Here is a 12,030-nt window from a genome sequence, read left to right as displayed (position 1 = left end):
CTCTGTTTCAGCCTCTCTGTTTCAGCCCCTCTGTTTCAGCCCCTCTGTGTCTCGCCCTCTGTTTCTCGCCCTCTGTTTCAGCCCCTCTGTTTCTCGCCCTCTGTTTCAGCCCCTCTCTTTCAGCCCCTCTGTTTCAGCCCCTCTGTTTCAGCCCCTCTGTATCTCGCCCTCTGTTTCAGCCCCTCTGTTTCAGCCCCTCTGTTTCTCGCCCTCTGTTTCAGACCCTCTGTTTCAGCCCCTCTGTTTCTCGCCCTCTGTTTCACGCCCTCTGTTTCAGCCCCTCTGTTTCAGCCCCTCTGTTTCAGCCCCTCTGTTTATCGCCCTCTGTTTCAGCCCCTCTGTTTCAGCCCCTCTGTTTCAGCCGCTCTGTTTCAGCCACTCTGTTTCTCGCCCTCTGTTTCAGCCCCTCTGTTTCAGCCCCTCTGTTTCAGCCCCTCTGTTTCTCGCCCTCTGTTTCTAGCCCTCTGTTTCAGCCCCTCTGTTTCTCGCAATTTGTTTCAGCCCCTCTGTTTTTCGCCCTCTGTTTCAGCCCCTCAGTTTCAGCCCCTCTGTTTCTTGCACTGTTTTAGCCCCTCTGTTTCAGCCTCTCTGTTTCTCGCCCTCTGTTTCTCGCTCTCTGTTTCAGCCCATCTGTTTCTGCCCCTCTGTTTCTCGCCCTCTGTTTCAGCCCCTCTGTTTCAGCCCCTCTGTTTCAGCCCCTCTGTTTCAGCCCCTCTGTTTCTCGCCCTCTGTTTCAGCCCCTCTGTTTCAGCCCCTCTGTATCTCGCGCTCTGTTTCAGCCCCTCTGTTTCACCCTCTCTGCGTCTCGCCCTCTGTTTCTCGCCCTCTGTTTCAGCCCCTCTGTTTCTCGCCCTTTGTTTCAGCCACTCTGTTTCTGCCCCTCTGTTTCAGCCCCTCTGTTTCTCACCCACTGTTTCAGCCCCTCTGTTTCAGCCCCTCTGTTTCTCGCCCTCTGTTTCAGCCCCTCTGTTTCAGCCACTCTGTTTCTCGCCCTCTGTTTCAGCCCCTCTGTTTCTCGCCCTCTGTTTCAGCCCCTCTGTTTCAGCCTCTCCGTTTCTCGCCCTCTGTTTCATGCCCTCTCTTTCAGCCCCTTTGTTTCAGCCACTCTGTTTCAGCCCCTCTGTTTCAGCCCCTTTGTTTCTCGCCCTCTGTTTCTCGCCCTCTGTTTCAGCCCCTCTGTTTCAGCCCTCTGTTTCAGCCCCTCTGTTTCAGCCCCTCTCTTTCTCGCCCACTGTTTCAGCCCCTCTGTTTCTCGCCCTCTGTTTCAGCCCCTCTGTTTCAGCCTCTCTGTTTCTCGCCCTCTGTTTCACGTCCTCTGTTTCAGCCCCTCTGTTTCAGCCACTCTGTTTCAGCCCCTCTGTTTCAGCTCCTCTGTTTCTCGCCCTCTGTTTCTCGCCCTCTGTTTCAGCCCCTCTGTTTCAGCCCTCTGTTTCAGCCCCTCTGTTTCAGCCCCTCTGTTTCTCGCCCACTGTTTCAGCCCCTCTGTTTCAAACCCTGTGTTTCTGCCCCTCTGTTTCTCGCCCTCTGTTTCAGCCCCTCTGTTTCAGCCCCTCTGTGTCTCGCCCTCTGTTTCTCGCCCTCTGTTTCAGCCCCTCTGTTTCAGCCCCTCTGTTTCAGCCCCTCTGTTTCAGCCCGTCTGTTTCTCGCCCTCTGTTTCTCGCCCGCTGTTTCTGACCCTCTGTTTCAGCCCCTCTGTTTCTAGCCCTCTGTTTCAGCCCCCTTTTTCAGCCCCTCAGTTTCTCGCCCTCTGTCTCTCGCACTCTGTTTCAGCCCCTCTATTTCAGCCCCTCTGTATCTCGCCCTCTGTTTCATCCCCTCTGTTTCAGCCCCTCTGTGTCTCGCCCTGTGTTTCTCGCACTCTGTTTCAGCCCCTCTGTTTTTCGCCCTGTGTTTCAGCCACTCTGTTTCTGCCCCTCTGTTTCAGCCCCTCTGTTTCTCGCCCACTGTTTCAGCCCATCTGTTTCAGCCGCTCTGTTTCTCGCCCTCAGTTTCAGCCCCTCTGTTTCAGCCCCTCTGTTTCAGCCCCTCTGTGTCTCGCCCTCTGTTTCTCGCCCTCTGTTTCAGCCCCTCTGTATCTCGCCCTCTGTTTCATCCCCTCTGTTTCAGCCCCACTGTGTCTCGCCCTGCGTTTCTGCCCCTCTGTTTCAGCCCCTCTGTTTCTCGCCCTGTGTTTCAGCCACTCTGTTTCTGCCCCTCTGTTTCAACCCCTCTGTTTCTCGCCCACTTTTTCAGCCCCTCTGTTTCAGCCCCACTGTTTCTCGCCCTCAGTTTCAGCCCCTCTGTTTCAGCCCCTCTGTTTCAGCCCCTCTGTTTCAGCCCCTCTGTGTCTCGCCCTCTGTTTCTCGCCCTCTGTTTCAGCCCCTCTGTTTCTCGCCCTCTGTTTCAGCCCCTCTCTTTCAGCCCCTCTGTTTCAGCCCCTCTGTTTCTGGCCCTCTGTTTCAGCCCCTCTGTTTCAGCCCCTCTGTATCTCGCCCTCTGTTTCAGCCCCTCTGTTTCAGCCACTCGGTTACTCGCCCTCTGTTTCAGCCCCTCTGTTTCTCGCCCTCTGTTTCAGCCCCTCTGTTTCAGCCCCTCTGTTTCTCGCCCTCTGTTTCACGCCCTCTGTTTCAGCCCCTCTGTTTCAGCCCCTCTGTTTCAGCCCCTCTGTTTCTCGCCCTCTGTTTCAGCCCCTCTGTTTCAGCCCCTCTGTTTCTCGCCCTCTGTTTCAGCCCCTCTGTTTCTCGCCCTCTGTTACAGCCCCTCTGTTTCAGCCCCTCTGTTTCAGCCCCTCTGTGTCTCGCCCTCTGTTTCTAGCCCTCTGTTTCAGCCCCTCTGTTTCTCGCAATTTGTTTCAGCCCCTCTGTTTTTCGCCCTCTGTTTCAGCCCCTCAGTTTCAGCCCCTCTGTTTCTTGCCCTGTTTCAGCCCCTCTGTTTCAGCCTCTCTGTTTCTCGCCCTCTGTTTCTCGCTCTCTGTTTCAGCCCATCTGTTTCTGCCCCTCTGTTTCTCGCCCTCTGTTTCCGCCCCTCTGTTTCAGCCCCTCTGTTTCAGCCCCTCTGTTTCAGCCCCTCTGTTTCAGCCCATCTGTTTCTCGCCCTCTGTTTCAGCCCCTCTGTTTCAGCCCCTCTGTATCTCGCCCTCTGTTTCAGCCCCTCTGTTTCACCCCCTCTGCGTCTCGCCCTCTGTTTCTCGGCCTCTGTTTCAGCCCCTCTGTTTCTGCCCCTCTGTTTCAGCCCCTCTGTTTCTCGCCCACTGTTTCAGCCCCTCTGTTTCAGCCCCTCTGTTTCTCGCCCTCTGTTTCAGCCCCTCTGTTTCAGCCACTCTGTTTCTCGCCCTCTGTTTCAGACCCTCTGTTTCTCGCCCTCTGTTTCAGCCCCTCTGTTTCAGCCTCTCTGTTTCTCGCCCTCTGTTTCACGTCCTCTGTTTCAGCCCCTCTGTTTCAGCCACTCTGTTTCAGCCCCTCTGTTTCAGCTCCTCTGTTTCTCGCCCTCTGTTTCTCGCCCTCTGTTTCAGCCCCTCTGTTTCAGCCCTCTGTTTCAGCCCCTCTCTTTCAGCCCCTCTGTTTCTCGCCCACTGTTTCAGCCCCTCTGTTTCAAACCCTGTGTTTCTGCCCCTCTGTTTCTCGCCCTCTGTTTCAGCCCCACTGTTTCAGCCCCTCTGTGTCTCGCCCTCTGTTTCTCGCCCTCTGTTTCAGCCCCTCTGTTTCAGCCCCTCTGTTTCAGCTCCTCTGTTTCAGCCCCTCTGTTTCTCGCCCTCTGTTTCTCGCCCTCTGTTTCAGACCCTCTGTTTCAGCCCCTCTGTTTCTCGCTCTCTGTTTCAGCCCCCTTTTTCAGCCCCTCTGTTTCTCGCCCTCTGTCCCTCGCACTCTGTTTCAGCCCCTCTGTTTCAGCCCCTCTTTTTCTCGCCCTCTGTTTCAGCCCCTCTGTTTCAGCCCCAATGTTTCTCGCCCTCTGTTTCTCGCCCTCTGTTTCTGCCCCTCTGTTTCAGCCCACCTGTTTCTCGCCCTCTGTTTCAGCCCCTCTGTGTCATCCCCTCTGTTTCAGCTCCTCTGTTTCAGCCCCTCTGTTTCTCGCCCTCTGTTTCTCGCCCTCTGTTTCAGACCCTCTGTTTCAGCCCCTCTGTTTCTCGCTCTCTGTTTCAGCCCCCTTTTTCAGCCCCTCTGTTTCTCGCCCTCTGTTTCTCGCCCTCTGTTTCAGCCCCTCTGTTTCAGCCCACCTGTTTCTCGCCCTCGGTTTCAGCTCCTCTGTGTCATGCCCTCTGTTTCAGCCCCTCTGTTTCAGCCCCTCTGTTTCTCACCCTCTTTTTCAGCCCCTCTGTTTCAGCCCCTCTGTTTCTCCCACTCTGTTTCAGCTCCTCTGTTTCAGCCCTTCTGTTTCAGCCCCTCTGTTTCAGCCCCTCAGTTTCTCGCCCTCAGTTTCAGCCCCTCTGTTTCACCACTCCGTTTCATCCCCTCTGGTTTTCGCCCTCTATTTCAGCCCCTCTGTTTTAGCCCCTCTGTTTCAGCCCCTCTGTTTCAGCCCCTCTGTATCTCGCCCTCTGTTTCATCCCCTCTGTTTCAGCCCCTCTGTGTCTCGCCCTGTGTTTCTCGCACTCTGTTTCAGCCCCTCTGTTTCTCGCCCTGTGTTTCAGCCACTCTGTTTCTGCCCCTCTGTTTCAGCCCCTCTTTTTCTCGCCCACTGTTTCAGCCCATCTGTTTCAGCCGCTATGTTTCGCGCCCTCAGTTTCAGCCCCTCTGTTTCAGCCCCTCTGTTTCAGCCCCTCTGTGTCTCACCCTCTGTTTCTCGCCCTCTGTTTCAGCTCCTCTGTATCTCGCCCTCTGTTTCATCCCCTCTGTTTCAGCCCCTCTGTGTCTCGCCCTGCGTTTCTGCACCTCTGTTTCAGCCCCTCTGTTTCTCGCCCTGTGTTTCAGCCACTCTGTTTCTGCCCCTCTGTTTCAGCCCCTCTGTTTCTCGCACACTGTTTCAGCCCCTCTGTTTCAGCCCCTCTGTTTCTCGCCCTCAGTTTCAGCCCCTCTGTTTCAGCCTCTCTGTTTCAGCCCCTCTGTTTCAGCCCCTCTGTGTCTCGCCCTCTGTTTCTCGCCCTCTGTTTCAGCCCCTCTGTTTCTCGCCCTCTGTTTCAGCCCCTCTCTTTCAGCCCCTCTGTTTCAGCCCCTCTGTTTCAGCCCCTCTGTATCTCGCCCTCTGTTTCAGCCCCTCTGTTTCAGCCCCTCTGTTTCTCGCCCTCTGTTTCAGACCCTCTGTTTCAGCCCCTCTGTTTCTCGCCCTCTGTTTCACGCCCTCTGTTTCAGCCCCTCTGTTTCAGCCCCTCTGTTTCAGCCCCTCTGTTTATCGCCCTCTGTTTCAGCCCCTCTGTTTCAGCCCCTCTGTTTCAGCCGCTCTGTTTCAGCCACTCTGTTTCTCGCCCTCTGTTTCAGCCCCTCTGTTTCAGCCCCTCTGTTTCAGCCCCTCTGTTTCTCGCCCTCTGTTTCTAGCCCTCTGTTTCAGCCCCTCTGTTTCTCGCAATTTGTTTCAGCCCCTCTGTTTTTCGCCCTCTGTTTCAGCCCCTCAGTTTCAGCCCCTCTGTTTCTTGCACTGTTTTAGCCCCTCTGTTTCAGCCTCTCTGTTTCTCGCCCTCTGTTTCTCGCTCTCTGTTTCAGCCCATCTGTTTCTGCCCCTCTGTTTCTCGCCCTCTGTTTCAGCCCCTCTGTTTCAGCCCCTCTGTTTCAGCCCCTCTGTTTCAGCCCCTCTGTTTCTCGCCCTCTGTTTCAGCCCCTCTGTTTCAGCCCCTCTGTATCTCGCGCTCTGTTTCAGCCCCTCTGTTTCACCCTCTCTGCGTCTCGCCCTCTGTTTCTCGCCCTCTGTTTCAGCCCCTCTGTTTCTCGCCCTTTGTTTCAGCCACTCTGTTTCTGCCCCTCTGTTTCAGCCCCTCTGTTTCTCACCCACTGTTTCAGCCCCTCTGTTTCAGCCCCTCTGTTTCTCGCCCTCTGTTTCAGCCCCTCTGTTTCAGCCACTCTGTTTCTCGCCCTCTGTTTCAGCCCCTCTGTTTCTCGCCCTCTGTTTCAGCCCCTCTGTTTCAGCCTCTCCGTTTCTCGCCCTCTGTTTCATGCCCTCTCTTTCAGCCCCTTTGTTTCAGCCACTCTGTTTCAGCCCCTCTGTTTCAGCCCCTTTGTTTCTCGCCCTCTGTTTCTCGCCCTCTGTTTCAGCCCCTCTGTTTCAGCCCTCTGTTTCAGCCCCTCTGTTTCAGCCCCTCTCTTTCTCGCCCACTGTTTCAGCCCCTCTGTTTCTCGCCCTCTGTTTCAGCCCCTCTGTTTCAGCCTCTCTGTTTCTCGCCCTCTGTTTCACGTCCTCTGTTTCAGCCCCTCTGTTTCAGCCACTCTGTTTCAGCCCCTCTGTTTCAGCTCCTCTGTTTCTCGCCCTCTGTTTCTCGCCCTCTGTTTCAGCCCCTCTGTTTCAGCCCTCTGTTTCAGCCCCTCTGTTTCAGCCCCTCTGTTTCTCGCCCACTGTTTCAGCCCCTCTGTTTCAAACCCTGTGTTTCTGCCCCTCTGTTTCTCGCCCTCTGTTTCAGCCCCTCTGTTTCAGCCCCTCTGTGTCTCGCCCTCTGTTTCTCGCCCTCTGTTTCAGCCCCTCTGTTTCAGCCCCTCTGTTTCAGCCCCTCTGTTTCAGCCCGTCTGTTTCTCGCCCTCTGTTTCTCGCCCGCTGTTTCTGACCCTCTGTTTCAGCCCCTCTGTTTCTAGCCCTCTGTTTCAGCCCCCTTTTTCAGCCCCTCAGTTTCTCGCCCTCTGTCTCTCGCACTCTGTTTCAGCCCCTCTATTTCAGCCCCTCTGTATCTCGCCCTCTGTTTCATCCCCTCTGTTTCAGCCCCTCTGTGTCTCGCCCTGTGTTTCTCGCACTCTGTTTCAGCCCCTCTGTTTTTCGCCCTGTGTTTCAGCCACTCTGTTTCTGCCCCTCTGTTTCAGCCCCTCTGTTTCTCGCCCACTGTTTCAGCCCATCTGTTTCAGCCGCTCTGTTTCTCGCCCTCAGTTTCAGCCCCTCTGTTTCAGCCCCTCTGTTTCAGCCCCTCTGTGTCTCGCCCTCTGTTTCTCGCCCTCTGTTTCAGCCCCTCTGTATCTCGCCCTCTGTTTCATCCCCTCTGTTTCAGCCCCACTGTGTCTCGCCCTGCGTTTCTGCCCCTCTGTTTCAGCCCCTCTGTTTCTCGCCCTGTGTTTCAGCCACTCTGTTTCTGCCCCTCTGTTTCAACCCCTCTGTTTCTCGCCCACTTTTTCAGCCCTTCTGTTTCAGCCCCACTGTTTCTCGCCCTCAGTTTCAGCCCCTCTGTTTCAGCCCCTCTGTTTCAGCCCCTCTGTTTCAGCCCCTCTGTGTCTCGCCCTCTGTTTCTCGCCCTCTGTTTCAGCCCCTCTGTTTCTCGCCCTCTGTTTCAGCCCCTCTCTTTCAGCCCCTCTGTTTCAGCCCCTCTGTTTCTGGCCCTCTGTTTCAGCCCCTCTGTTTCAGCCCCTCTGTATCTCGCCCTCTGTTTCAGCCCCTCTGTTTCAGCCACTCGGTTACTCGCCCTCTGTTTCAGCCCCTCTGTTTCTCGCCCTCTGTTTCAGCCCCTCTGTTTCAGCCCCTCTGTTTCTCGCCCTCTGTTTCACGCCCTCTGTTTCAGCCCCTCTGTTTCAGCCCCTCTGTTTCAGCCCCTCTGTTTCTCGCCCTCTGTTTCAGCCCCTCTGTTTCAGCCCCTCTGTTTCTCGCCCTCTGTTTCAGCCCCTCTGTTTCTCGCCCTCTGTTACAGCCCCTCTGTTTCAGCCCCTCTGTTTCAGCCCCTCTGTGTCTCGCCCTCTGTTTCTAGCCCTCTGTTTCAGCCCCTCTGTTTCTCGCAATTTGTTTCAGCCCCTCTGTTTTTCGCCCTCTGTTTCAGCCCCTCAGTTTCAGCCCCTCTGTTTCTTGCCCTGTTTCAGCCCCTCTGTTTCAGCCTCTCTGTTTCTCGCCCTCTGTTTCTCGCTCTCTGTTTCAGCCCATCTGTTTCTGCCCCTCTGTTTCTCGCCCTCTGTTTCAGCCCCTCTGTTTCAGCCCCTCTGTTTCAGCCCCTCTGTTTCAGCCCCTCTGTTTCAGCCCATCTGTTTCTCGCCCTCTGTTTCAGCCCCTCTGTTTCAGCCCCTCTGTATCTCGCCCTCTGTTTCAGCCCCTCTGTTTCACCCCCTCTGCGTCTCGCCCTCTGTTTCTCGGCCTCTGTTTCAGCCCCTCTGTTTCTGCCCCTCTGTTTCAGCCCCTCTGTTTCTCGCCCACTGTTTCAGCCCCTCTGTTTCAGCCCCTCTGTTTCTCGCCCTCTGTTTCAGCCCCTCTGTTTCAGCCACTCTGTTTCTCGCCCTCTGTTTCAGACCCTCTGTTTCTCGCCCTCTGTTTCAGCCCCTCTGTTTCAGCCTCTCTGTTTCTCGCCCTCTGTTTCACGTCCTCTGTTTCAGCCCCTCTGTTTCAGCCACTCTGTTTCAGCCCCTCTGTTTCAGCTCCTCTGTTTCTCGCCCTCTGTTTCTCGCCCTCTGTTTCAGCCCCTCTGTTTCAGCCCTCTGTTTCAGCCCCTCTCTTTCAGCCCCTCTGTTTCTCGCCCACTGTTTCAGCCCCTCTGTTTCAGCTCCTCTGTTTCAGCCCCTCTGTTTCTCGCCCTCTGTTTCAGACCCTCTGTTTCAGCCCCTCTGTTTCTCGCTCTCTGTTTCAGCCCCCTTTTTCAGCCCCTCTGTTTCTCGCCCTCTGTCCCTCGCACTCTGTTTCAGCCCCTCTGTTTCAGCCCCTCTTTTTCTCGCCCTCTGTTTCAGCCCCTCTGTTTCAGCCCCAATGTTTCTCGCCCTCTGTTTCTCGCCCTCTGTTTCTGCCCCTCTGTTTCAGCCCACCTGTTTCTCGCCCTCTGTTTCAGCCCCTCTGTGTCATCCCCTCTGTTTCAGCTCCTCTGTTTCAGCCCCTCTGTTTCTCGCCCTCTGTTTCTCGCCCTCTGTTTCAGACCCTCTGTTTCAGCCCCTCTGTTTCTCGCTCTCTGTTTCAGCCCCCTTTTTCAGCCCCTCTGTTTCTCGCCCTCTGTTTCTCGCCCTCTGTTTCAGCCCCTCTGTTTCAGCCCACCTGTTTCTCGCCCTCGGTTTCAGCTCCTCTGTGTCATGCCCTCTGTTTCAGCCCCTCTGTTTCAGCCCCTCTGTTTCTCACCCTCTTTTTCAGCCCCTCTGTTTCAGCCCCTCTGTTTCTCCCACTCTGTTTCAGCTCCTCTGTTTCAGCCCTTCTGTTTCAGCCCCTCTGTTTCAGCCCCTCAGTTTCTCGCCCTCAGTTTCAGCCCCTCTGTTTCACCACTCCGTTTCATCCCCTCTGGTTTTCGCCCTCTATTTCAGCCCCTCTGTTTTAGCCCCTCTGTTTCTCGCCCTCTGTTTCAGCCCCTCTGATTCAGCCACTCTGTTTCAGACGCTATGCTTCAGCCCCTCTGTTTCTCGCCCTCTGTTTCTCGCCCTCTGTTTCTCGCCCTCTGTTTCAGCCCCTCTGTTTCAGCCCCTCTGTCTCTCGCCCTCTGTTTCAGCCCCTCTGTTTCAGCCCCTCTGTTTCTCGCCCTCTGTTTCAGACCCTCTGTTTCTCGCCCTCTGTTTCTCGCCCTCTGTTTCAGCCCTTCTGTTTCAGCCCCTCTGTCTCTCGCCCTCTGTTTCAGCCCCTCTGTTTCAGCCCCTCTGTTTCTCGCCCTCTGTTTCAGACCCTCTGTTTCTCGCCCTCTGTTTCAGCCCCTCTGTTTCTCGCCCTCTGTGTCAGCCCCTCTGTTTCTCGCCCTCTGTTTCGGCTCCTCTGTTTCAGCCCCTCTGTTTCAGCCCCTCTGTGTCTCGCCCTCTGTTTCTAGCCCTCTGTTTTAGCGCCTCTGTTTCAGCCCCTCTGTTTCTCGCCCTCTGTTTCAGCCCCTCTGTATCTCGCCCTCTGTTTCATCCCCTCTGTTTCAGCCCCACTGTGTCTCGCCCTGCGTTTCTGCCCCTCTGTTTCAGCCCCTCTGTTTCTCGCCCTGTGTTTCAGCCACTCTGTTTCTGCCCCTCTGTTTCAACCCCTCTGTTTCTCGCCCACTTTTTCAGCCCCTCTGTTTCAGCCCCACTGTTTCTCGCCCTCAGTTTCAGCCCCTCTGTTTCAGCCCCTCTGTTTCAGCCCCTCTGTTTCAGCCCCTCTGTTTCAGCCCATCTGTTTCTCGCCCTCTGTTTCAGCCCCTCTGTTTCAGCCCCTCTGTATCTCGCCCTCTGTTTCAGCCCCTCTGTTTCACCCCCTCTGCGTCTCGCCCTCTGTTTCTCGCCCTCTGTTTCAGCCCCTCTGTTTCTGCCCCTCTGTTTCAGCCCCTCTGTTTCTCGCCCACTGTTTCAGCCCCTCTGTTTCAGCCCCTCTGTTTCTCGCCCTCTGTTTCAGCCCCTCTGTTTCAGCCACTCTGTTTCTCGCCCACTGTTTCAGACCCTCTGTTTCTCGCCCTCTGTTTCAGCCCCTCTGTTTCAGCCTCTCTGTTTCTCGCCCTCTGTTTCACGTCCTCTGTTTCAGCCCCTCTGTTTCAGCCACTCTGTTTCAGCCCCTCTGTTTCAGCTCCTCTGTTTCTCGCCCTCTGTTTCTCGCCCTCTGTTTCAGCCCCTCTGTTTCAGCCCTCTGTTTCAGCCCCTCTGTTTCAGCCCCTCTGTTTCTCGCCCACTGTTTCAGCCCCTCTGTTTCAAACCCTGTGTTTCTGCCCCTCTGTTTCTCGCCCTCTGTTTCAGCCCCACTGTTTCAGCCCCTCTGTGTCTCGCCCTCTGTTTCTCGCCCTCTGTTTCAGCCCCTCTGTTTCAGCCCCTCTGTTTCAGCTCCTCTGTTTCAGCACCTCTGTTTCTCGCCCTCTGTTTCTCGCCCTCTGTTTCAGACCCTCTGTTTCAGCCCCTCTGTTTCTCGCTCTCTGTTTCAGCCCCCTTTTTCAGCCCCTCTGTTTCTCGCCCTCTGTCCCTCGCACTCTGTTTCAGCCCCTCTGTTTCAGCCCCTCTTTTTCTCGCCCTCTGTTTCAGCCCCTCTGTTTCAGCCCCAATGTTTCTCGCCCTCTGTTTCTCGCCCTCTGTTTCTGCCCCTCTGTTTCAGCCCACCTGTTTCTCGCCCTCTGTTTCAGCCCCTCTGTGTCATCCCCTCTGTTTCAGCTCCTCTGTTTCAGCCCCTCTGTTTCTCGCCCTCTGTTTCAGACCCTCTGTTTCAGCCCCTCTGTTTCTCGCTCTCTGTTTCAGCCCCCTTTTTCAGCCCCTCTGTTTCTCGCCCTCTGTCTCTCGCACTCTGTTGCAGCCCCTCTGTTTCAGCCCCTCTTTTTCTCGCCCTCTGTTTCAGCCCCTCTGTTTCAGCCCACCTGTTTCTCGCCCTCGGTTTCAGCTCCTCTGTGTCATGCCCTCTGTTTCAGCCCCTCTGTTTCAGCCCCTCTGTTTCTCACCCTCTTTTTCAGCCCCTCTGTTTCAGCCCCTCTGTTTCTCCCACTCTGTTTCAGCTCCTCTGTTTCAGCCCTTCTGTTTCAGCCCCTCTGTTTCAGCCCCTCAGTTTCTCGCCCTCAGTTTCAGCCCCTCTGTTTCACCACTCCGTTTCATCCCCTCTGGTTTTCGCCCTCTATTTCAGCCCCTCTGTTTTAGCCCCTCTGTTTCTCGCCCTCTGTTTCAGCCCCTCTGATTCAGCCACTCTGTTTCAGACGCTATGCTTCAGCCCCTCTGTTTCTCGCCCTCTGTTTCTCGCCCTCTGTTTCTCGCCCTCTGTTTCAGCCCTTCTGTTTCAGCCCCTCTGTCTCTCGCCCTCTGTTTCAGCCCCTCTGTTTCAGCCCCTCTGTTTCTCGCCCTCTGTTTCAGACCCTCTGTTTCTCGCCCTCTGTTTCAGCCCCTCTGTTTCTCGCCCTCTGTGTCAGCCCCTCTGTTTCTCGCCCTCTGTTTCGGCTCCTCTGTTTCAGCCCCTCTGTTTCAGCCCCTCTGTGTCTCGCCCTCTGTTTCTAGCCCTCTGTTTCAGCGCCTCTGTTTCAGCCCCTCTGTTTCTCGCCCTCTGTTTCAGCCCCTCTGTATCTCGCCCTCTGTTTCATCCCCTCTGTTTCAGCCCCACTGTGTCTCGCCCTGCGTTTCTGCCCCT

This window comes from Chiloscyllium punctatum, chromosome 44 (assembly GCF_047496795.1).
Source record: "Chiloscyllium punctatum isolate Juve2018m chromosome 44, sChiPun1.3, whole genome shotgun sequence".
NCBI classification, from domain to species: Eukaryota; Metazoa; Chordata; class Chondrichthyes; order Orectolobiformes; family Hemiscylliidae; genus Chiloscyllium; species Chiloscyllium punctatum.
The sequence above is the reverse complement of the archived record's forward strand: the minus strand, read 5'-3'. Positions refer to the sequence as shown.